The sequence below is a fragment of the Diadema antillarum genome, unplaced genomic scaffold (genome assembly GCF_040938485.1).
Source record: "Diadema antillarum isolate AM-2024a unplaced genomic scaffold, OU_Dant_1.0 seq00001558_RagTag, whole genome shotgun sequence".
NCBI classification, from domain to species: Eukaryota; Metazoa; Echinodermata; class Echinoidea; order Diadematoida; family Diadematidae; genus Diadema; species Diadema antillarum.
In genome coordinates this window covers 1,418,842-1,446,261 of record NW_027272284.1, presented here as the reverse complement: position 1 = coordinate 1,446,261, position 27,420 = coordinate 1,418,842, and the positions used below count along the sequence as shown (strand labels likewise).

The 27,420-nt window shown below is 37.2% G+C and overlaps 1 long non-coding RNA gene across 1 annotated transcript in view; it reads left to right on the top strand.

Moving 5' to 3' along the window:
* Positions 1-579: 579 nt before the first annotated feature.
* LOC139710721 (uncharacterized) overlaps positions 580-27,420 on the top strand; it is a 39,248-nt gene continuing 12,407 nt past the window's right edge. Inside the window, exons 1-2 of the long non-coding RNA XR_011709474.1 lie at positions 580-707; positions 19,758-19,878. This is a non-coding gene — a long non-coding RNA (uncharacterized lncRNA). The remainder of the gene's footprint in view (positions 708-19,757; positions 19,879-27,420) is intronic.

Below are 27,420 nucleotides of genomic sequence, written 5' to 3'. Positions count from 1 at the left end.
CAGGTGCTAAGAAAATGAAGACATGCTTATTATATCTGCGGCGGAATCTCTTTCAGGATTCGATGTGCTGAGATATTAGGGATGAAAGCTATTCTGAAAACTGATTCGATGCTATGCGCTTTCGTTATGATTCATCATCCGAAAATCGAAACTTTGTCCCGGCCCAAACAAGGGCGTGTCTCTATAGATGACACCTGCACCATAGTTAACGTTGAATGTCGCACGCTTTGAGTTTTTTATCTTCGATGTTAAAGGATGTAACAAAGATTGCCATGGGTTGCAATGGGATCCTACATCCCGGATTTCACATTACCACTTGTTTATGTTACTTTTAGATGTAGACACTGAACTCAATGTGATGGTAAATTGTGAGTTGTGTTCCGGCAAACTACATACATGTACAACGTACACTGTCCTGGTATTTCGCACGACCACGCTCTAATGAACTTTGGCAAAAGAGGTGAAACAGGTGGCAGTCTGAACAATTGTCCAATCATGAGCGTTGTTTGACGTGCGCTATCCAATGGCGTACCGCGGCAGTTTTGCTCCATTCCGATCGCTTAGATCAGACGTTACCAACCAATATGGCGTCCGAGTAACGGGAAGCTACCCGTACTAGAAAGTCGGTTATCTCGTAATTCTGTTACCTCCTGATCAATCGCTGTCTGCTGATTGCAGTGTTCATGTTCAACTTCTACGATAGGAAGGTAAGACAACCAATGCTTCTTTCTTGCATGGGTGGTTGAAAGTGAAATTTTGCTTTCGTTGAAAGTGGGATTTTGTTGGTGCAATGCTTCGCTGTTCATTGTAATATAGCAGTCAGCAGTACACCCGGGTCCACCGTGCCGCTCCCGATCCCGTGCCCGGCCGTCCCGCTCGCTTCTCCGGCCCGGTGGGCCTTGCGTACACGTAGCACTGCACTAGCAGATTCGTACGATACAAAGACCAAGCCCAAGGCCCTCTTTTCCCTCGAAATCCTCTTGCTCACTCTTCACTCTTTTTTTTTTCTTTTTAGTGGTAAATAAATAGATCTACTTTCTATAGCCTATGGGTTGTAAAATAGTAGCAGGTACCGGTAGATCTAGATATTCTTGAACCTTCTTATTACTCATCGACCACTTTTTGATTGAAATAATGAAAACGTTATTGCAACTTTAGGGGGTCTACTGTGAATCTTAGAAAATGTCCCTCAGGGCCTCAGTTTCAACTAAATTTCATTTCACTCAAGACAGAAAATATCCCCACCTCAGATTGTTGACTCACGAGTACTGTACCATGTGCAAACTATACTATGGGCGGAATTCTCGGCGACGAATGCAAGTGACATTTTTTTTTATTTTTTTTTTTAACTGTAAAAACATTAAAATTCATGGTCCAGGCCCTGAGAAAGACTTTCATGTTTATGGAAGGAATTCATGAGTCTGTATCCAGCTTCAGTCTGAGCAGGGAGATATAAGAAAAGGAGAGACAACTCGTTCGTAATTCATGCAAACACATGTTTGGTTTCAAAGTGTGGAATACAATGGGATGTCTATCATTCCACCATACGCTTTGATGTCATGCTCTGTACCGCTCTAGTTGCAAGGCGAAGCTCAGAGACGTAGAACGCATTTCACCTTTCATTGAATTACCTTGAATTACAAGCTTTATTCCCCTGTAAAATTTTAAATGGAATACTCGAATTGATTAAGAGTAGTTTAGGAAAGAATTCAATATTATAAACATGAATTTCTAGTTTCTTCGCAACGCGCAAATCGAAATGAAATGAAAATTAGGCCCTCTTAAAAACCTAATATTTTTCTATAATGCGCACATTCCTGCATAGTTTTCTATCCTTTAATCTGGGATATTTTGATCTTTCAAATAATGTACTCCGCTGAAGCGTGCTCCAGCGTGCTTTTAAACTATTTGCTGTTAAAATTGTCAGTTTTACATTGCATTTTGATTCGCTGCTCCACGTTGTACACAAATTCATTTTTGCCATCATATTATTGAAAGAGAGAGAGAGCGAAATGCAGTATGGGCAAGTATTTCTAGATGTGAGAGCGCTAGTCCCAATTATTGATGCTCTCTTTTGTCAAAGCACCTGATATCCACCTGTAGTTAAGCGCATAACTTCTTGGCGGTGCCGCGCATCATTCAAAGGAGAGGAGTTGTATCTCCTTTTCTTATACACCTCCCTGGTCTGAGTCTTGGAGCAATGTCAAAGTACTTTTGGATTTGGATGCTGGTAAATATTTGCTCTAACGTTAGGCCTATATAGAGGGAGATGTAGATAAGAATTAGGCCTACATGTATGAATTATCTAGCTCTTCTGAGCTTTCTACTTTGTTGAAAGCTCCAGCATGCAAGACCTAGTTTCTTGCACTAATCTACGAAGAGTATTAAAGATGTCGATAAAAAGGCTCCCATCCAGCTAGCTGGCTTCAAGTTCAGTGACAGACTGATCAGTGAAGCACCATGATGATAGGCTGTGCTAGTCATATTCATTCTGTGTTCCAAATCCCAACTAGACACTTCTAGAATAATAATAATGATGATGATAAAATAATTTGATAATGGTAATAATGATAGACTCTTACAAATTCACTATCACAATGTAAATGTGGGACAGGGACATATGTCACGTCAGTTTACATACTTCTATAAGTTTGTATGCTCTGATACTGTACGTCTTATTGTCTGTTTGATGAAAATATCCTCAAATAATACATGTAGTTTGTAGTACCCGGACTAGTATGTACTTCCTTCCCTATACCACTCAGTGGTTCACCTCAGAGCATGCATTATGCATTATACAGCCTGCACGTGCTCACATTTGAATTGCTGTAAATGCAGACTTGATCTGGATTTGTTATTCTCTAGACCATCACACATAGCAAATACATTAATTTCTGACTCTGGATGTCAATTTGAAAACACACACACACACACACACACACACACACACACACACATATTTCATATTAAACCGCATCATCAGCAGCATATGTTAACAGGCAAAGCTCTATAGATGCAAAACGACCCATCTATCCTGTGTATTTGTTGTATGTGTGGAACATTGGAAAGGATGAATAATGATAAGAGTAATGTGCTCTCCTCTTTCCAGACTGTATAACACTACACTGATTGTGCTCATTCTCTGTTGATGTAATATTGTCATGATGAGAATAAAAGGGTTATTTGTCAGTTTCAGATAGTTGATAATGTCGTGATATCAAGTTGATATCATACTGTGACTCCTCTTCTGTGGCCGGTTGCCACAATGCCATGATAGCAGGTTGCCCGCAATTGCACTCTGCCGCTTGGAGCACAATAGCCTCATGCAGTCATTGTCAACGCTTCATTGAGTTCAGAGAAACGCAGCCTTATTGTCCCGCCCTTCTCCAGAAACCTCCAACGGTGTCATTTATGACTCGTTTCACAGCGTTGTCACCTCACGGCAGCCGTTAAATCAGCGATAGTGTCTGCACGTATACCATGCCTCTAGTAAAACCCTACAACTGTACATTATACATGTTGGGGACACATAAAACTGCAATCTGTACACAATGAGTCCCCCTTTTGATTTGTATTCAACTGATTTCAGATTGAAATTGTTTCTGACCATTGCCCATTTACTTGCATGCTGTACAATGGTATACTGCCTCTCTGTGACAAACTGTAGGGAGAATGAGTAAATACTTTAGTGCTATCCCAACTGTTGACCCGGAGTTCAGTTTGCAAAGAAAAGGTAAATATTTACCTTTTTATTTGATTTTCAAATTAAACACTGTTAAAATGTCTGACATCATTTCCAATATCTTGCTGATAGTCTATTACCAAGACCATGGTCAGCAGAAAAAGTAACATTGCAAGGTCACAGTGGATCTATGTTGATATTCCATTTTAATTAACTTCATTTTGATTCAATTTTAGGGTTTAATTTTTGCAAATTTCGCGAATCACAGTTGGATTGCAAATTCAACAAAATACAAAAATGTCTCGATGTGCTCGGGTGCTAGTGCATTTACGTTGGCGTCGACGTCAATTCGCGAAAACAACTCGCGAAAATGTCTCGAACTCCTCATGCACGAAAATATCTGTATATATGCAAAAATAAAATTGTAATTACAGTATCTATGATTTGTGAATGAAAACATCATGTAAAGTGACAGTTGGTACGGGGAAGGGGAGAATGAACATCAGAATACTTTTCTTTTTTCTTTAAGACAGGCTCTCGGTCAGACTGCATTATTCCATAGAGCAGAGTGTGTGCTCCAATCTGTTCCGAGCAACCTTGAGCTTTGTTTAGAACTGTGAGTAGTAAGTGTGTGCTACATGTATACGTGTAACATACCCACAGGTCATCTTTACCTTTATATCTTCTGATTTGGTGATCATGTTACTTTGTTTAATGATTTATCTCTGAGATGAGACAATGAGAGTGCAGCCAGTGTATAGAAATTATAAAACATGTCGGTGGCTTTCAGGAAAGTAACTTCAAATTCTTCGGTACAAGTTTCTACATGTAGCTTTTATTCAATTAAAGTAGCAGCTACTACCTGTTAATACCCGTATCTTAAGACAAAGTAACATCTTCGTTGGGATTCTCAGCACATTTTTTATACTTTTCTTTTTCCCTGTTCTCTTTGCCAGTTTCATGCCGCAAAAATATTGTGTAAAAGTAAACAGTAGACATAGATTGTGTTATTTTGAATGAACTTACAAGTTTCTCTTAAATTCTATGATTTAGATTAAAGGGAGAGTACAGTTTTGGTGGAGATGAGAATTGGGTTTTTAACTTTTTGCGAGATACCAAGAAAACACTGAAGATATAGTACAGAACATACCATTTTAAGAGGAATTCAAAATTTATTTGACGAAGATCGGGTTTGGAATGACTGAAACATCAAAAAACAAAGTAAAAAAAAGCGATCGTAATAAAGTATGGGTCCCACACTTTATTAGAATTGCTCTTTTTTGATATCTCAGCCATTTCAAAACCAATTTTCATCAAATAAACGTTGAATTCCTCATAGAATTGCATGCTCTTTCACATTTTATAAGAGGTTTCTCACTATCTCACCAAAAAATGTCAGAAACCTAAAATTAGGTCTCAACCATAACTGTACAATTCCTTTAAAGTTTGATACTGTAAAGTGCCCTGCCTTCAACCTTTGTCTTTCATTATTCATGAATACTTCTGGGCTGATTATGGTGCTCCTTTTTTTTCTTCTTCTTCTTTCTCTTCTGTAGAATTCATATTGCTCTGAAAGGCCTTTTTCACAGTGGATTGAAAGACTTTTTTTTTTTTTTGCATAAGTTTTGACCTTACCCCATGTGTTATTTTGCTAGTTTTAGTTATCATGATTCAGTATAATTGGCTGGATATACAGATGTACAAAAGTGAGATTTAGGTAGGTGAACCAATGCTCAATAGCTCTTCTTTGATGTAGCTTCCACTGCTCTAATGCGGTAACGGTATACTGTGTGTTTTATTGTAATATCACACCCAAGCACATGTCAGCACAAACTCTAAATCACACATATTAAACGATCCTACATACACATCACTTAAGTAGAGCATATTCCTCCAGTGTGTGTGCACACGCCTCTCATTACCACTGTTTTTGTTCTAATCAGATTTGTCTATTGATCTTCAGTCTGCACGGCAGCAACAGATGTCTGCAGTGCAAACATGGAAGTAGGAATTCCCACACTATAAACAGGAGTAATTTGGCAGAGTGTGAGATAGTGGTGTAGAGAGAGAGAAAAAAAAAAAAAAAAAGAAGGGGAGAGATTTGAGACAGTGAGGGAGAGATTGTACCCAGTATGTTTAGATATTGTTGACTAGGAAACCTCAATCAGCGTAATTACTTTGATCCTTATTTGGTGATACAGCTATAAATCTGTTCAAATGCTCCCACTCTTCTGTGCTGGAACAAGATACTCCTCTCAGGCTCAGTCATATCAGGACATATTTACTTGTAAGTCTTGCTCCTTGCAGTCACTTGTCAGTTCCAAACAATTAATTGATGTGCAGGGATCTTCCTATACCTCTAGATGAAAGGTTCAGTGAAGGATTTGTTTCACACTTGTTGCTTATCGACCATTGTCGGTATCCATTTCTGTGTATTCATGCATGTAGCTCAGTGCATTAGAACCCTGGTGTCATGGTCTGAGTACAGTATTATGTATTCTTGTCCATTTTTATGGACTAAAGTTACAACTTCAGGTAACAGGGAGAATGTCGCATATCAGTGAAAGAAGCCAACAGTTTGATTCTAATGTATTTGAGAGAGAGAGAAAAAAAAAAAGACTGCTACAGGTAATTGAAGATTTCTTGATGTTTGCATGTCTTTATTACTGATACAATGTGGCACCTCTCAAGATGATGATGTTGCATCTGGATTGAAGACTAATTTCTTGACATAATGACCCTTTGCATGTAATTTTTATAAGCATCCAACAAGCAAAAAAAAACAATAACAAAAACTCTCCTCTGTCAATGAATTCGCAAATGGTGTGATGATTTTACACTATGGCTGACTGTGAGTGCAATTTTTGTCTTTGAGTCAACATGAAGCTAATGTCCATTCAAAAGATTTTTGTGCGCTGAAATTTTAGACTGCATACAGTAGAATGTCTATCATGCTTTACTCTATAATTGTCCTGTGAGAGTTAATGCCCCTTTATAATACACCTACAAATATTCTGGCCAACCGACTGGTCGATTGTTCATCAAGTGACATTTGCTAAAAAGTACCATTGTAATTTGTTGTCATAGTTATTAGATATTGAACTCTGATGGATTTTAGGACAAATTTTACTCCCTTGGCAATTACCCCAGACCCTTCCCTGACCCTAACCCTATCCTAATCCTAACCCTAAATTCTAACCCCAAACGTAACTCTAAACCTAACCCTAGCCCTAATCTTTACTCTAACCCAGTCACTAACCGTATTTAGCAGGGGTAGCAGGGTAATTGTCCCAATATGCTCTGACGGCCTCCCTTTAGGTTCCTACATTTTAAATACTTCCATGATAAATTCATAGTTTTGCACTATCAATCATACTCCTCTGATGTTATTAATGCTTATTTTTGCAGTGCACTTTTAAAAGCAGTTACAAGTACTGAAGTGCATTCACAGTCATCGATAAACAATCAACGATTCCAGCGTATGACTTCCTCTTCCGACTGTTCCTTGATACAACCATTTACTTTTCTTGAAAAATTGTTAGTGGGTTATTTCTGCACTATATTCAGGAATTGGTGTAGGCCACATTTGGATATTGACGTCCAAAGTGTTGTAGAAAACAAAATAGTGAACAGCCTTACTAATACCATGAAGCAAGATTTTACATTTGGTAAAAGATGAGATGCTCTAGTAGTATTCAACTCGGATTTGCTTCATTTGAAAATTGTCTTGTCTTTTGCCTCATGCAAAACCTTGTGTACATTGCACTTGTGACCATTCACTGTTTGTATACTTTTAAGTCATCATGGTCACGTGCAATGTTTATTCTTTCTACAAAGTCCTCAGTATCACTTTTAGCCTTTGATTGGCATGGCATGTGAACATGCAGTTTATTGCAAAGAGTAGGGTTGGAGGGGAGGTCAGAAAGAGTACATATTTCCATGAACACTGTGCATAGTTCCAGAGGGTGTGGATTTCACTGCACCCCAGGGGTAGTCAGGATGATGCATTGCCATGGTTACACCAAACAGTCTCCTGACCTCTCAGTCTTTCAATCCATCAAGGCAGCTACTTCTATTATGGCAGAAGGTGCCCATAGGTCAGTTTGCCCCCCCCCCCCCCCACACACACAAATCTTTTCCAACTTGGTTTATTGACATAAAATATATTATTGCATTCTTGATTAGTAATCCCACAATCTGCCTGACCATGATAGATTGCTGTATCATACTTTCAGATGTCAAACATAGTGCAGGGTGATATTAAAAACTAATTTGAATTCTTTCAACCCATTGAGGATGAGTCCCAAGTATACTCGGGCAAGCATCTATGGGATGCGTGTTGTAGCAAAATCAAACTGTCCTCAAGGGGTTAGAAAAAAATGCAACACTAGCATTTTGAAGCCAGAAAATGGCATACATTCTTGTTAATTCTATCGCATTACTTCATAGTAAATTTCGTGTCGAACAATTTCAAGCCACACTCCAATATTTTTTTTTGGGGAATTTCTGTTATAATCATGTCTCTGAAGTATGTTTCTAAACATGATTAGAATTATATTGTAGAGAGTGTTTAGACACTTAAATGGGTCCCCCATCGACCATAAAACTGCAAGCAATGACTATTTTATACGACAGCTGTGTCACAAATGCTATGTCTTGTCTATTGAACATGCAGTACTTTCCCAATATGCACACGTACAAGAGCAAATGCAAAAAGCATATTATAAGGTTTGTCAATGGCAGTGAAAGAAGGTCACACAATGTAGTAAGCTCTGCCTTCTCTAGCATGTTTTAGATGTTAAACCATTCAGATTGTAGTGCATGTACCCAGAATCGAGCCAAACACAACATTTGGAAAGCACCTCCACTCCACAATTGAGTATATGAATATAAGAAGGACCCAAGTCCATGGAAGACCATTTCGAGTAAACTTAAAAAAACTTCATATCTTTTGTATTGGTCCAATAATATTTTATTTAACTGTGATGGGAAGGCAACGTTGTATATACAAATTAGAACATATATTATTATGACAATTAACATTTACATTAATTGTGGAGAGGCCATTTTGTGTGACGGACTTGGGTCGTTCTTTGATTCATATGATATTCTGCTATAGAGATGAGAGAAGGACGAGAGAGGGTGCTTTAATATGAATGTAAGAATGACCCAAGTCCTTCATTCTTACATTCATATAAGATTTAACTCGTGTATTTCAGGCACTTCCGGGGGTAATTAGGATTTATCATTTATACACAAGATGAGTCCGTGCATAAGCTACAATTTCCCATGTCAAACTGAATTTGGCCAAAAATTGGACTTGGGTCGTTCTTATATTCATGTCTTCAACTGGTTAAATGTAATTTGATTAATTGATTGATTGGAATTTCCTTACACTTTTATGTTCACAAAAACAAAGAAACAAATATAACTGATTAACAATGATTGATTTATTACAATTCCTTGTCATTTTGTGTCTTATGATGTAAATGATATTTTAATCAAAATTCATGCTTTTAAATTCAACAAAAGGTGACTATGCAATTGATTATGAATTGTGGGGGACCTATAAAAGCACAGCTTGAATTGTAGGTCCCGTCTTCCACCCCAAAAAAGATTACTGTGTGAAAAAGCTTATCAATACAATGTACATGGTTTGAATTATAAAATAAAGGTCCATCTGTAAGAAAGAGATAAGAAGAAAAGTAAGAAATAAAGAGAATAGACAGGACAAATTGGTATGGAAGATGAAAGAAGAGATGGAAGAAGGAAATGAGACCTGGCAAGAGAGTTGGTAATTTCAAACCGAAGAAATTGAGATTTTCCTTCTACTGTTGCTATGATATGAAGCAGAAGCATAGCATTGACCAGTCTTTTTCTTCCCACCTGGAAAAAAAAATGGATGTACTGTAAACTGGCAGCCATAAATGGTTATATCATATCCAAGGCAGGGTGCTACCAAGGTGGTATCTTGATGCTAGCAGGGAGGTTCTCACCTCCCTGGTGCTACAAACTCACCTGTTTGCTTGCCCTGGGCAGCCAAACTTTACCATTGGGCAAATAGTGTGAAATGGTGCTTGCTTCATTAAAGTACAGGGCCTAGCTGCTTTGCTTGTGGTGTGCAAGTAGGGGGCAATATCTTTTGTAATGCCCTGCAAGGACAAGTAGATCAATATTTGATGAGGCTTCCTTTCTTGACCGTTTGTTTTTTATTGTGGATCTCTATGGGTTGGTAAATACTACATGTTTATAGACCACTGCTAAATGGGAACAGATCATGCCTTGTATTAAATCTAGATGGATAATTACAATACAACATTTCAAAGGAAAAGGGTTTATTAATAGTACAGGTGCATGCTTGTTTTATACTGTAAGTGATACAAAATATTCTAGAAATAAAGGTATGTTGTATTGTTTTGTTATATATTGTATATAAATCCAGACATTTGTGCAGGGGGGTACTTGATGTGGCTGGATTCATTCCCAATGATTGAGAGATCATTGATTGTATGGTCTAGAAGGTTAAAATGTGTTGTGTAAGTACATTTTCCACTGTGGTCTTGTATTGTTTATTTCTGACCTAGTATTTACTCCTAATATGTGCTGTACTGTAACCCCCTGTTTGCCACATTATTTTGAGACAGCAATGCAGGCATGCTTTGGGAAAACATTCTGTTTTTTCAGATTTAAGTAACTTGCATAAATTTTTGTTAACCTGGACATGTAATGAGCGAAATTGTAGAGAAACTGCCAGGTTTTGCCTCTATACATGTAAATTGCATCACAAATGTACAGTATGATTATTTTTCTTTCAAATGACTGGTAGCTACATTATTGTAGAGCCATGACCTTTGCACACAAAACAGTGACAGAAACTTGGAATTTACTAGCAAATCCATTCTCAAGGAATACTGCTTCATAGTCAGTCACCATATAAAATGCAAGCTATGACAAAAATGGAATCATGAGAAACGCTTTCAATGCACTGTGGCATTTAGCGATGTATCGATCAGTTTGGGCGTTTGTGCATTTGCGGAGAAGTAAATACTGAGTTAGGCGTGGAAACGTGGCGCATAAAGAGTTGATAGAGTTAATTGTGTGATGACCGATAATCTGAAAAACCTTGTCTTTCACATTATAATAGTTGTGCTTGTTGAATCCTCACTTTATAATTAAGAGAATTACAACTGAATTCTTCTTATCCCAGGGTCTTTTTAACCCCTTTGTATTGTGTATGATGTACACTAACAGGTTGTATTGCCTGTACATGTAATTGTTTTCATTGTGTGTAAATATTGTAAAATACGGATGTACCAGGTATGTTGAAACTACAAGTCTTGTACAATGGAAATCTCTGCTGAGGCCATGGGATCACCAACATCGTAGAGCTGGGAATGGGTGCTTGATTAGAGAAATCCTAGATCCTGATTGTGAACAGAATTACCACCAAAAACTTATCACACATTCCTGTTCCACAACTGATCTACAATTGTATGTGTGTATCCTGCAAATGTCATCAATATTTGTCTGTCACTTTATCAGGCGATATTACCAATGTGCAATCAAGAAAAACAAAAGAAACAATGACTAGCTGACAGTGATTGAATGAGACAGTGACTGTACGAGACTCCAACATTCTCTTTTTGTCATTATTATCTGTTGTGTTTTATATGTTTGCTTGACCAATGTGATCTTATTCTCCCATGCAAGTTTCAAATATTAAAGACACAATTTCCCATTTGCAGATGATACAAAAACCCAGCATTAGTGCTTCAAAATAGTTCTAAAATGTGATTTTGGAATAGGAACAACCAATGTAAAAATTTGAATCAGTATAATCAGTGTTGAGTATTATACAAAATGTGAATAGTAGTTTAAGAAAAATCTTTCCAGACTACACCGTCTACAGTTATTGTTTATTGAGGAAAACAGTGATGTCTCCTTATATTATAGGCTTTATTGCAACATTTTTATTATGACAGGATGTTTTGTGACACAACTGACCGACAGATACTGTATACTGTAAAACGAGGAATTTTCGCGTGCACTTTAATTTCGCGAATTTCGCGAGCGCCAAGATTCGCGAAATTAAAATGCTCGCGAAATTAAAATTCACGCGAAAGTTCTTGTTTACACTATATACATTGACCGCCAGTGGCACTTCGCGAAAATTTCATGCCATGAAAAAGGCTGTCAGCTCCAATTCGCAAAAATTTCATGCCACGAATATATCATGTTTTACAGTACTGTATGCACCACGTGATATCTTGCACCTTTTTAAATCACTGCTCCCAAAGATAAACAGGACACATATATGTCTTGTCCTTGTATGGATCAAATATTATCATGTCTGTGATATTTAGTGATCACAAAACACATCAGATAAATTATACAGTCAGTTCATCAGTTCAACTCGCCAGAGCTATGCTCTGCTGCAAAGTGTTATTTTAGAAGAAATCTTATGAAAGCGAAGAGAGCTTTGAGAAATTAAGGCTGATCCATGACATTTACCCTTTAAATCTGTGTTTATGGAATGCTCGCTGTACTCTCCGTGCTCCATCTGCGGACTATTTTTGCCCCACAGATGTTTTGAAAGCTTGCCGCTGCCCGCTTGGCTGCCCGGTGGATCGTCGCAACTGATCAGTGCTAATTCAATTGCCCGTAGCCCAATGACCCATTTTAGCCGTGTTTTCTCCTCAAGGAATGGAAGCTCATTATTAGACAGGATGATCTCAAATTTTCCTGAACATTAACCTTTGAACTCCCCCAGTTTCATGGTTTGATGCTGTATCTTTTATAATTGCAATTTCTATCATTCATTCTAGTATTTCATTTGATAGAATAATAACTTTTCTCTCATTTGATTCCCATTCATGTCATATACCATTGTTTATTTTGATAGCAGGATGATTACACATGGATCTGTAAATCACTAAATTTATGGATGATGATTGAATTGGCAACATTAATATGTCGGTCCCAAATTTGCAACATTTTGATAAACTTAAGCAGAGGTGCCAATCTAGTGATGACAAGGTGCTCATTTCTGCAGCAAAATTCCCCCAGGCCTTGAACCGATTGGTAATTCAGTGCCTTACGAGGGCAGCACACAAAAATAAAGCGGCACACTCTTGAACAGGATATTTTATTAGCACTCATTCTTACCCCAGATCAAGGGCATACAGTGGATACTATAGAACATTTGCTGTGTACCGGTACTTCCCCCAGGAGGGGCTTTGCTGTACTTTCAAAGAATAATAGTCACTTTTGTACTGCACGTCATCTTAGTGGAAAACTGTATATCGACAGTAAACTTCACTAACTTTTCTTTCTCACTTGTTATGACGAGACAATATATTTTCAGGAATTTACCTGTACATGTGTGTAGGATAATACTGAAAAAGGGGGGGGGGGGCTAAATACACGGTGCTGAATGATGTTGTCATAGTGTAATGCTGCTGTGATTTTTTTTTTTTCTGTAGCAAGACGTCTTTCCATTTTCAATTTTTTCTAGTTTAGAAAGTACATTTTTTCTTCAGGGTAGGAGATCAAGCAGATGAATACTGCTCTGTACATCACAGAGATTTTTTTTTTCATTGATTGCCGCTGTCCCTGATGTCTGTAAGTGGTATGAGAATGAAAGATCGCTGCCTTTACTCATGCATACCAGACATACATATTCACAGATGGTGCGTATACAACATTCCCTGATGTTATCAACTTCGGAGTGAATGAAGAAGGCAAAAGAGGGGATTTAGCACCTCCATAGCTCCAACACGCAACATCGTAAGGCACCTAAGTGTCCCTTGTTGAGTGATGTAACATGCTAATATCACTCTGTCTCTTAAAGACACGCCTCCTCTTAGTCACTTACAGAGGGAAAAAAATGCCGCCATTTCCTAGAAATGACCTCATCCACAAACTCCTAAGCAAACATTAGACTGCTCCAGCCACATGGTTTATACAAAAACACATTTTCATGATAACGGGCAGGTATCTGTTAGGTTTAATTCTGCACTTTTCAGCAAAAGAAGGGAGTTTCTGACTGAATTTACTTCTGGTTCTTCACCTTTGTGTTTCATTTGACTGTTGATACTCACATCTGATTAAATGCTTTGCTTGTAGTGATTTGTACAGATACAAATATGTCTTGATACAAACTGTCAATGTGCTGAAATCATGTTTCCTTGGACCCTTATTGTTTCACATTCTCAGGGCCATAAATTATCACACCAAAATGATTTTGTCTTGCTAAAATTTGTGTTTGGAATTACCCCGGTGCAAAAAAAAGCAGCTTGGTATTTACAGTTAGTTAAACTGGGTATTAATGGGTAGTGCTTGTTAGCTTGTAATTCAATGTCTATTGCTCATTATTTTGCCATAGATTGGCATCAAACTGCACATTAGCTGTATTGAAGATTTTCCATTTAAAAAAACATGAGTTTCAGTGAAAAAATTCTCTTTAACAATATACACACCCTCCCTCCACCCCCCAAATAAAAGAGTCAAAGAAAAAACAAAACAAAACAGGATGTCAGCAAAGCAAGGTTCATCACCAAGCCCTGTTATTCATTTTCTTGTTACTTGCTTGAACCGTTGTCACATTATTGCTGAAATAGAATATCTTTGGATGGCAGAGACATGCTGTGGAGTCTCCCGTCTTCCTCTCTCTTCCTGTGCAAACATACAACGAACCTAAACCCCCCAATATGTCACCATCTACTGCGGATAACTCCACCCATTTGTAGGCGTAATGAGGTCCATGGAGGGCCATTTGACTCTCTAAATTGCTCCCTTGGAAATTTATTAGCCAAAACATCTCATCAAAACATGTTTGGAGCAAGTTAACTAGGAAGATATGAAAAGAAACTTTGATTTACAATGTAGAGTTTCTTTAGATATGATGTACATGGCGTCAGGGAAGAAGTTTGGTAGGAGTCAAATATTTATTGAAATACAAATACCATGGAGAATTTAAGCTTTGTGATTTTGATGGTTTTGAATTCAGTGTGATGTGTGTTTACACTCACATCATTATAACTAGAACTGTTAGAACTACTACTACTAGAACTGTCAACTCATCAAAGGACAGACACACTTGAATAGAAAATTTACATGGCCTTTTTTGTAGATTGCCTTTGGAATCCTCATTTCATTTGTTTACGCTTGAATAAAAAATGTATATGGCTTTTTTTAGATTGCCCTTGGAATCCTCATTTTATTTGTTTGTTTCTTATAAAACTTCTGAAATCAATGACCAATCTGTAGAGCTGTCAGCTACTAATTGAAAATACAGTGTACATGTGTTATCATCAAAAAATAAAATGTTTCTTTAATAGATGTAAATCTATTTCTGAAATTTGATTAAGTGTGAGCACTATGTGTGCATACTCTAATTACTTTGAAACCAATGATTTATCCCATTATTTTATATAATGAATATTTTTTCCTCAATGTCATTAGTTTTATTCACTTTCTTTGTGCCACATGCATACATTTATGTATGCATTGTCATTTATTGCTCTCTCTCTCATTTCAAGTGACTACTTGTTTGTGTGCAACACCAATGGCATTTTGAGGCCATGATGCTGTCAGGGTTAATATTTAGAGATTGGCAGCTCTCCAATGGCTGCTGTGGTGGACCTGTCCATTGAGGGATTATTGGCCGTAATTGATTGGGAGTGGACGGTCAGTTTTCTAGGGTCGTGTGTCCTCAGTCTCCCCAGTAAAATGCCATCAATCACTGCTTGCCATTGGGTCATTTAGCTGGCCTGGTCTAGATATAGGCTCGTTTACATCTATGCCATAGGGTGAGGGCTTTGGACCACTCTTCTAAGCAGCAATCCTTAAACCTAGAAGCAAACAATTCAGTGTTGAAATAGTGAAGATCGAACTTGGTGAAAAAAAAAATCACCCAAAGTTGCTTTGTAAAGCCAAGGTCTGAATAACAATGCTTTCTTACATACATTCAGGCAAGCAGAAATACTGTATGCGCTGTTATTTTCATATACAGATATTTTCGCAAGTGAGGAGGTTATTAATGGACTTTTTTTGCAAGATGTTGTTTTCGCGAATTGACACAGAGGCCATCTTAGGTGCACTATTTATACTTTATCGCATGGTGATGTTTTTACGTGCTGAATTTGGGGTCCAACTGTGATTCGCAAAGTTTGTGAAAATTAAAGCATCATGAAAATTAAACCATTGCGAAAATAACAGCTTGTACAATAGTTGGTTTTGTAGAGCAAATCTCACCATCTGTCACAAGGATGCGTGATCCACTGCTTCTTGTAATTGCTGGTACATATGCCATAGATAAGTATTTTCGTATGTTAGAATGGTATTCGTGAATGACACTCGGAACTTGTAAAGTTTGTGAAAATAATGTACTCACGAATTATATGGCATATCAGTATAATACACTTGACTTCCCTCTGTATGTTGTGTTGATGCATAAAGGATTGAAACATTTGTATTAAAGTCAAACCAGAGGAGTGTTCACACATGGGGAAAACAACAACAGACAAACAAAATAACAAAGCAAAACTGGCTATTTACAAAGAAGAAATGCACAAGTCAATGTGGTTTGTAAAACATGCTAATCAGGGAGGTTTGATAGGTGCAAACCTTACCTAACTACTGGTGATAGTAATCTTGGTTTTTGCATTCACACACTTTATATGAATGCAAAAGTACAGCCAAAATATTAATGTCTCAGTACATGTGTGAACAAGCTTGATATTTCCAGTCATCTCCTTATCGTCTTTGATACAAAGAGACTGTCGTCACTCTGTGTCCATGGGTATGATGGATTTGTAAGCTGGGCAAGGTGTTAAAGGGACAGCTAGTCCTCTTGAAGTTGCAGCCCATTCCTGTTTAGAATTCCTTCACTTCACAATGTTGATCTTCTATTCAATGTGAGAAAGAATGTCCCATCTTTCAGTATGCAGCAAGGTAGAGTTGTGCAACTTTCGTTTTGCAGCTTTTGCTTGGATTTTTATACTAAAAAAACGGTTTGTTTTCTATTTCTACCCATTCTTAGGTAGTAAGCGACTGCAGGTGGTAAACGGTCCCAACGAAGGGCAAAATAGTCCCATACAATGTACGTGGTAATTCATTCCTGTAGAAAGTAATACCTGAGTTGTCCTCAGTACTGTATACGCCGAATATTTCGCGAGGTTTTTATTTTCGCAAATAACGCGGGTCAGGTGCTCTTCGTGAAATTAAAGACACTTGAAAATAATGACTCTGATCCGATTTTGAATGTGATGCACAAGTATACATTTTTCTGTTCAGTACGGCGCTCCGTAATCGTGAATTGAACCACTCATGAAACGGTCGGGAAGTCCTGATTCGCAAAAAATTCAAATTCGCCAAATACATGGCGTATTCAGTATGCTGCACATGGTAATGGGTCATGAGTAAATGATCACCAGTCTTTTATCACCACCTCCAGTCCTGACCTCTACAAGGCATGTCCCATGTCCACCTAGCTTTTACCCAGAATCTACATCCCATTAAATCTCTTAATGCCGTGGCAGTAATCTTCCATAATGGTGTCATTGGTATTCTTATCGTTGTGATACTGAAAGGGTTAAATTGTATTCTGCCATCACCTGAACATTTTATGGTGATGGAGTTTATAGCAAATTTTACGGAAGGTGATTCTAAGGCTGAGTACTATTTAACAGATAATGAACAGGTGACTCTTCACTTTATCTTTTGCAGTTGACTCTCATTCTGATCAAGACTTTGTGTGAGATGAAAGGACCATGATGAAGGCAAACTGGTCATTAAGTGTCCATTCACATAATTAGTGTTATTGACATATGATAATTGGCCTTTCCCTTCAATTTTGCCTTAGTCCGGGAAACCTGCTCACATTTAAGGCTTTCCATCGAAACGAGTGTACTGTAAGGACATAGAATTTTCTTGTCCACTTGGCTACTGAACATACAATTTTTCAAACTTCATTGTGCACCTGTAACCACAAATCTGTTACCCTATTCAAGGTTTAGCATAGAAGGCATTGCTCAGGACTGCATTTTGACCTGGATGGCAAAAATGCTATAATTTTAATACAGTTGTACATTATAGTTGTGTTTTTTTCTGCAAAACAAGTGCTAGATGGAAGACTATACATGGTCATCAGGGTTGTTTAACCCTTCAGATGGCATCCTTGACTGACACAAGATGAGTACTGCTTGACCTTCAACATGTGAGGTTACTTTTGGCTGTTGTTATGTTTTTAAATGCCTCATTTTTCTCAAATATAGTCTTATTTTCAGACTCTAATGTGTTTTGTATCAGGTTTAGAATGTAAAAAGTAATCTGGTGTTTTAATTTCTTTCAAATACGTTACAAATCAAGGACAATTCTTAATGCATATTTAACCAAGGCAATGAATCTTTTATGTAGCATATGTTGCCAGTTGTGGTAGAAAGGGCTGAGAGCCTCAAAAAGGTGAATTTCATTAATAGAGAAATGAATGAGAGAGAGAGAGAGGATCACATTAAAGACAATTTGTCATTAAATAATAACTCATTGAGTGTTTGACATGTAATACAGCAGTATTTCCATTTCAGAACCAAATTTACCAAAGAGGTCCATGTGGTAGATATAAAAGTCACAGTTTAGTTTTGTGCTGTTTTAGGTAGGAAACCATGATTTAAGGTGTCCTTAAAACATCCATAATTGTCCCTTATCTCCCACTTTGTGAAACGTAGACAATAGAGACTACAGTTTTCTAATATTTGTGTGTATTACAGGATGATGGTTGGATTATCTTTGTCGCAGTGCAATATGTTCTAACGATATCTGAAACTGGCACACAAGGCAGACACAAATCCACATTGTCATGGCGACACATGAACCCAAACAGAACTTATTTTAGGAGCTTTGGCAGCATCGCTCTCAACAATGCCACTGAAAGAAATAAAAAGATAGAGAGATGTTGAGAAAAACAATATGAAATGAGTACAAGTGTAAATGCATTTAGATATAATGCAGAAAAAAGAAAGGTGATGGGGAGATAGATTGAGGAAAAGAATGAACAAGAAAGAAAGTGATTGAGAGTAGAATATTTGTAGCTCAGAGAAACAAAATGAAGTGAAAGATTTAGAAAAGGGAAGAGAGGGAAAAGCTGATAATGAAGAAAAGGAGAAAGATACATAGTGAGAGAACATTTATTTAAAGACCTCTAGAGAGATAAAAAGAGAAGAATGGATTAATAGCTTGATGAAGAGGAAGTTAAAGATAGATTGATGTTATGTTAGTTCCATAAGTTACAATGTACAATGTCTGTAGTATGTATTATGTGCTGTGTTTCATCTTACTATCTACTCCATGACTAAATTTCTCCTCTCTAATTTTTCTCTGGGATGCTGAGCACTTAAAAACCTTGTAATAAGCGCTTTATAAATGATATTCATTATTTTTATTATCATTTTTATTGATGGAGATAGAGAAAGTAGTAAAGAGATAGAGTGTAGATGAAGAAGGAGAGAAATGAAGATGGATGAAGAGAGGTGCTTGGAGAGACAGGGAAAGGGAGTGAAAGCTGTTTTATTCATGCTGCGTCCCTGGCGGCTGATGAAGAACGGCCCCAGCCTGACTGGTGACAGCTCTTGCAAACGTGGCCTAGTTACCGCAGACTAAGCTACAAAGAGTTGTATTACCATTCATGCCGGCTTCTTCCTTCAGCCTTCATTCACCGGCGGATGGTAGAATGCGGATGATGCATTTCCCATCTGTATGAGAGAGTAGCTCCTCCGCAGTATTGGTATCCTCCTCCTCCTCCTCTGTCTCGCTTTCTTTCGGAGCCCCTCTCCCCGCAGCTCATCACACCCCGTTTCAGTGGGCCTTGCATTTTTCTCAGTCAGGTTGGATGCTTACCTAATCCAAGGAGCAGCTAAGATAACATAGGTAAAGCCTAAAGCGAAGAGATGACTGTCGTTTGCCTCCGGACATCTCAAGAGCATTTTCTGACCTCTTCGTAGATGAAGACGTAAGTTTCATCACCTGAGGAAAATGTCATCATCATCTTCATCTTTTTTTCTTCCTTTTCATTCTTCAGGTGATTGAGGAAGTACTTTCTGCTGTGATGTGATTCTCACTCTGCTCTGTGATGCAAACTCCTGCCGTCCAATGTTAGGAGCTGTTGGAAGCTTTACAGGTGATTCTCAGATCCACTGCTGGTATGTACCAATAATAGTGCAGTCTTTTGTCTCATACCAATAAGATATCTTTTTTTTGTGTGTGTGTATGCTAACTATTAAATCTCCTTTGATTTAGCGTAAGAGATATGTTGGTTTATAGAAATGTGGATGCATATTTGCTCTGCATTGTATCATTAAGTAGTGAGATGGTGAAATACCACATAACACAGCCACATAACACAGGATGTAAAGAATGAGAACAAAGAGGGAATTGTAGAGATACACTCATTAATGATTAATGAAAAATCTTGCCACTAGAAGATTTCTTTCTTTCCTTTTTTTTTGGGGGGGGGATGATGAGGATTTTCTTGTTGTTGTTGCTGAAAATACCACATTGTTTTCTTCTGATTTAGTTCTTTTCAGAGGAATTTGTACTTTGACCTGAGGAGATACTGAATTCCAGAGTTTTATGGGAATGTTGACAGGCATCTGAAGTAGATATGAACAGAACTCCAATACCATCTTGGTAACTGCCCCCCCCCCCCAATTATGATTTAAGATATGATCTTCACAAGGAACTTATTACCAGCTGTTTGCATCATACAATGTAGTTAGACTGAGATTGGGATAGGCCACCGGCACTGATTTTCATATTCATAGTACATGCTGTATTACAATGATTTCTTTCTGTGGATCTTTTTTTTTTTTGCTTTGATTTGAAAGGATTGGTCTCGTATAGATTGCAAACTTATCTCCCAGCAGGATTTTCATTTTATTTTATCTTCCTTTGTCTGCATGATATGAAATGGCATTTCAAGTCTTTTAATCTATTTTTTTGGGGATATGGTATTTGGGAATCAGGCGTTGTGAGCTTCATGAGTTTTTTAAAGGTATGCTCTGCAGTACTCATATCAAATTGATCTTTGGGTTGCCACATATGGCAGTTAAGATGAGTACCTAGTAAGTTTTGTTGTACACCACTCTCCAGTCAGTGAAGTTAAAGGTATCACATAGTTTTGGTTGAGACCTAACTTCCGGTTTCTAAAAATTTTTGGTGAGATAATAGGAAACCTCTTATGAAATTAGGTCAAAGAGGATGTAATTTCAAGAGGAATTCAATGTTTATTTGATGAAAATTGGCTTTGAAATCGCTGATATACAACACGTGTATCCAAAGCACAGCTATCCTAATAAAAGTTGGGACCTACCTTTTATTACGATTGCTTTGTTGTACTTTGTTTTTGGATGTTTTAGTCATTCCAAACCCGATTTTCATCAAATAAACTTTGAATTCCTCATATCTGTTCAATATGTTGCTAGGAAACAAAAAAGTGAAGATGTCACATAATTTCATTTCTTCTTCTTTTTTTTTTCTTTCTTTCTGTCTTTCTTCCTTCTCCTAAACTTAGGACTGAAAGCGCCATGAGCATCTTTTGATGGACTGTTGTGCTATAAAAGTATACACTATTATTATTATTATTATTAAAATGGTATGCTCTGTACTATTTCATTAGTGTTTTCTTGGTATCTCGTAAAAAGTTAAAAGCCCAATCGTCAACTCCACCAATACTAAACTATCTTTTTTAAAGAAATTATCATGTTGTCATCATGAATTGAAGTGACACTGTGGAATTTCAATGCATTACACTCAGAATCACAATTAAGGGAGTTTCAAAAAATTTACCAATTTGAGGGAGAAATGTTACTGCCATTAAATCTTTACAAATATGTTGCCAATTTAAGAACCAGTTTTAAATTCAGCATGTTGCAGGCTTTTGAAATTCTTTAATCTAAGGATATCCTGTGACTATGAACAGTGAAAGACTGTCATGAAAGATGTATATTTGTTACCCTGCCTAATGAAATGCTAACAATGAATGAATAAAATGATGATATAAAGAAACACCATCTGTTAACCACTTTCTGTGTGTTTTCAGGGGCTTGAGAAAAATTTATTTCATAGTTTCAAGCAGTTGTAAATAACTTGGGTACATACATGTAACTTAATGTGTCCGTGCATCACAAAATCTTCAAAAGTTGCATGACCTGCTTTTCTACGAAGCTCAAAATAGGTGACAAGGGAAAAACTGGTCATTTCTTGTTCTTTTTTTAATAAATATTTCCTGAAAGAGCAATTCCTTTTCAATGTATTCCTGAAGTTTGAATGGGAAATTGTCTTTTTGCCTGGGTTTTATAAAAAAGAAATTCAAACTTTTTGTTTCAGTCTGATTAGCCTTATTTGCATTTGTGAATTTGGAGCATTATAAACCCTTCAAACACTTTTTACTTTCAACTCTAATAACTTGTGCAAGAATGATGCTATTGTGTTGGAGGTTTACGTGGCAGTCATGAATTGAATGTACTTCATGATGTGCAAACTTTCAGTTTAGTTTAATTATCTCTTAATAGTGGTTGCCATGGATTTTTATATCCTATTCTTTGTTCCATTCATTGCAGAGAGTGTGGTGAAATTGAGCACTTAGCTAGACCCTAAACTTTAAAGCCTCTTTTTCTCAGTAAACACTTGGTTCTGAGTGTGTACATTCTTTTCATTATTTAGATGGGTTTGGAAAGCCCATTTGTATTGAATTACTGTATTTGTCATTTTAAAGCCTGAAGAGTCTGCTCTTTCAGAATCCATGTCAGGCAACTTTTTTCAGATTCTGTGATGCAGGGTCTCTTGTGAGGAATGTACCTTAGTGGTGCTACAAACTTGAAGTGCCCAGTGGTTTCCAACTCTCATGAAATGATTGAAGTTGTCTAATGCTGTCTGAGTCCACCCAGACTGCCCGGTAACAGAGTTCTATCTCGTTTAGTATCATTTGCAGACCTGCCAGCTGTTATGAATTTGGACAGAAGAATCCAAATTTTGACCTTTCCCACCTCTTGTTTCAATAGTCCTGAGTTTCCCATTTTTCTTTACAATTTTACCACACACTCCTTTGGGAATAGCTATGTCTTTTGAGCCAAATCATCCCTATTTTTCAGTCAGAAAGGTTGGGAGGTCTGGTATGCATTCGCCAGATCCTGGTTTAAAATGCTGAGGGGTTTCATGCACATGAAAGAGACCATATGATGTGGGCATACTGTAAAAGTGGATATTCTAGTGCTCAGCTAGGTAAGATTAATTTTGCATGTTTTAATTCCACGGAATCAGGACCTTATTTACTGGAACATATATATGACATGCAAAAATATTCACTTGCAAGCTTTTACTTTCTTGCTAGTGTCTGGTAGCAGGAAATGCGAAAAAGTTTCCACATCATGAAAATTTCCACTTCCACAGTAGTTCACTATCCTCACTGCAGATTTGCTTATGAAACTGGAATGGCCCAAACTTTCTTTTCACATGTCTATTAAAATCTGCCAAGACTCCTGTAGCCCATGGAATGAAACAGATGAATTTGGTGCTGTACAAAAGGTGGAGCTGTCCACTACCAGCTCCTTGAACAGTATTTGCAAATTGTGTTCACACTGCACTGAAGAGATAGAACAATCCCAGTTCAGGGTATAAATCACGAAGACAGAGTCCTGTGTGAACGTGGTAATGGTGTCATGATCATGAACTCTTCACCTCTCACTTTGGACATCTTCCATGAGATAACGGAGGACTTGTTTTCTCATACATCTCCAAATTAAATCCTGACACGTTGTTACTACAGGCAGGATAGATTAGGCGGGGATTTGATGACTATCTGTTGTGAAGGAACTAAACGCACAGATTGATTTAAGGTGTCTGGCAGATGGTCCAATTAACGGCCATAATGACCGACAGTCCTTGAAGTTCGACTAGTAGTCTTTGTACCAGGCTCTTTGATATTACTATTCTGCTTTTCGTCAGGCTTCACTTAATCACATTTTTTCGTGTTGTTGTTGTTGTTGTTGTTGTTGTGTTTTTTTTTTATTTTTTTTTTTTTTGGGGGGGGGCGGTTGTTTCTTACAACACTTAGCAAATCTAAGTAGCATGGGCAGCAGTTTTTCAGAAAATGTTAAGATTTCCATCAACTGTACAACAGTAATTCTCCTAGTCTTTATCCCAGCATATATGCAGGAGGAGTTTGCTGTGATACACAGAAAATGAGCAGTTTACTTTATGCTGCGACAAAATTTGCAGTGCGTACATATTAGTCACTGATTGGCAGAAGGAAGTCTGAATGTGAATACTGCCCCCATTTTTATACACAATGATAAACCCAACATTGACTGCCCCCCCCCCAAAAAAAAAAAAAAAAGAAGAAGAAGAAACAACAACAAAGAGGTTTTGGAGTTAGTGGATACTGTGTGAATGAATGGATACATGGTACATGTAAACACAATTGTACATGCATAAAAATAGATGGATAGATGGACAGATGAATCATATATGGTGATAAGATAGAAAAAAAAATAGTCTGTGATGTTGTAGGGAGGTTTATGAATACATAGATTGATATACAATTGTATCTATAGATATTGAGAGAAGAATTGCAGCTGATGAGCAATAATGATTTCATATTTAAGTGGAGAGATGAAACAATGTGAAACTGAAATACCTATCAAATATGGAGTATTTCCAAATATCATTGGTGTTTATATTTTAATAGATGTGAACATTGTAAGAATACTGAAACTGATGTATGATATATGATCGAGATTTCAGTAAGAAGAGAGAAAAATGGAATTACAAAAGATGGGAGTTTTAGTGTTGTACTATTTACAGTCATTCAGAGCACTCTCCCTATAGATCAAAATTACATGTATCATCTAGCAACAAAAATAGTTCTCTACTACTTGAAACCAGGATAAAGTGAAAACAAAAGCAGTAAATCGGTGCAATGTTTTTTTAAATACAGTTCGACCTCGATTATCCGGCCTCCTTTTATCCGGAAATCTCTATTATCCGGACGCGTTCACGCATTGAAGGACTTTTTTTTTTTTCATCCAAAAATTGAGAAAAAGCAGCTCATGGATATATTTCACTAATTTCATAAGATGTGCATGATAGGTTTCTCAATATCTAATGAGGTAAACATGTATGATTTTCAGATAAAGATATACTTTATTTTTGTGAAGAAGGTACTACAATTTTGCGCAGGCTAGCATAGATTACACCACCGTTGCGGGGTACGCTACCTGCCTAGCTGCCAGTGCACTGGGACGGCAGCTTGGACGGCAGCTATATACTAGTACATTGACATTGTGTCTCCCATATCCGGCCAATTCGCTTATCCGGATGAGCGCTGGTCCCGACGTGGCCGGAATCAATGTCGAACTGTACATGTATCTGTCATTGTTGTTTCCTGAGCATTGCGTGCAGCATGAACAAGGAAACTGTGACTTCAATAGTTTTGTGTTAAAGAACTGAAAGAAAAAGTGATTCTGGACAAGATCCCAATCAAAACTTTGATAATTCTTAGCAACGTCAAGGAGGTGTGGCGGACAAGAAGTTTAAAGCAATCACCCTAGTATTTTTCGTAGAATAGTATTGAATTTCAACAAGATATATAAAGCAATTATCATTGTATTTTTCTCAAAATAGTGAAAAATGAAATTCAAAATTTCATCTCCTCTTTTTCTTCTATCTTGTGTGACTGACACCTCGAAAGATATGATGTTGATTTTAAGTAAATCAGATTTCATTATACCCTGACAATCACTTGCATGTTACGGGATTTAATTTGATACAGTTTGAGGTTGATTTGAACACAGTATTTTTGAGGGAACATGACCAAAATTTTCTTTTTAGTGGTTAGGTGCATAAAGTTCAACATTATAAAATGTGTGAAATGTGAAAAAAAAAAAATCAGTTGGTGGAGACTTAGTAAATCAGAATATAGATAACACTTATTTTGGTCAGAGTGAGGGTCTGTTTAATTTTTACAAAATTGTTCTTGCTTGATCTCTGCTGACCGAAAATTTTGTTCCTAGTCAATCTGAATCGAATCCTTACATTTCCATGTAATTAAAATGATGAATCCATAAAGATGTAAATCTGTAATATAAACACGGGACACTGTCACATTTTGTATTGAAACTTCATAATGATGCTTAGTTTTAGAGCAGATTCAAACCATAGATTTATTGCTAATTCCTTGGAATATTAAAAAGAGAGGGAAATATCATTGAATCCTTTGTTAAATTTTGAGCCTCTAGTGAACTTGTGTGAATGACTTCTGAAGTGATTGGCACTGTGAAAGCAACATTGCCACAGGCACTTGGCTGCATTTATCCTTGACCCAGAAAAAAAGAATATGCAGGATTAGTCAAGAGCTAAATTTGCAACAAAATTCCCTTCAATGAACACAGCAAGTTGCAGACAGCAGAAACTGTGAGTCCTTCCAGATAGTGGAACTTGGGTGAGAAACTACAGAGGGTTGCCATGGAGACAGGGCCCAGATGGGGCATTTTGCGGTGAATGTTGCATGGCTTCCTTTGATCTACAGACTGCAGTGTGTCACAATGTTACAGTAGTATCCTGAAGTTCTTGTGTTCAGGAGTAATGACAAAGACTTTTGCTGTGTTATGCGTCACATGAAGCCTTAGAAGTGTGGTTTTACTATGTCAGTTCTTGTATCAGCAATGTCAGATGGTTTTTGCTGTTGCATGGGTATTCAATTCTCTGCGGCTACAATGTACCATGGAAGAAGTGACATGTATAACGTTGTTTCTTTTTCTATCTCTCTTGAATATTTTCAAGTCCTTTGTTAAGATAGCAGCTTCTTTGGATTTTATGCAGTTTGAAGTCATGGTGAGTGCTTGAATGCTTGAGGCTTAAGTGTAATTTTGTTTTATGTGCACATACACGCTTGTATCCTGTATAGTAGCACCATTCTTAATTTTCCCTCATTCAATTGTACAACATTTGCCTTTGCATTGAATCAGCCACATTTAAGAATAGATTTTTACAGTCTGGAACACTGTGTATGTAGATTAAAGGAGAACAAGATAAAAATATGATTGTCAATTTCTTTCTTTTTCATGACAGTCTTGAAGCCTTTTCAGGGCTGTCTAAATTGACTAGATGTAGTATTCATTGCAATGAAGACATTTCATTGGGTGAAATATGCTTGGCTGAGATCTGAATAATTCGTGAAATATGGCAGTGGCAGTGTTTACGTACTAAAAGGGTTAGTAGCACACATACATTGTAGTCTTGAAAAAAGTTAGTGATATCCAGCATTTTGAAAGAAAGTTATTTTCACTGGAAATATTACAGCATTCCTGTGTGTGTATTGAAAGTAATTTGTTAATTGTATGTTTTATTATGATATTGTAAAGCGCATAGGGAACATTCCAAGATAAAATTTTTGATTATTATTATTATTATTATTATTATTCCACATCACACTTGATTGAGCTGAAGGAGATATTGCAAAAGATGCTGCATGAACTTCCAAACCACTGAAAGAGTTTAGAAAGCGATTGAAGTATGCATGTGAATTATGTGTTGTATGTTTGGGAAATAGTGACATATTCAGGCTGGAGTGCAAAACCTACTGCCGTAATGATGTGTAGATTGTATGAGATTGATTTTTTCCTCAGTCACTTTGATGAAGTCTTTTGTTCTAAGATAATCACCATATCAGTGCCTGGTATCTTTCT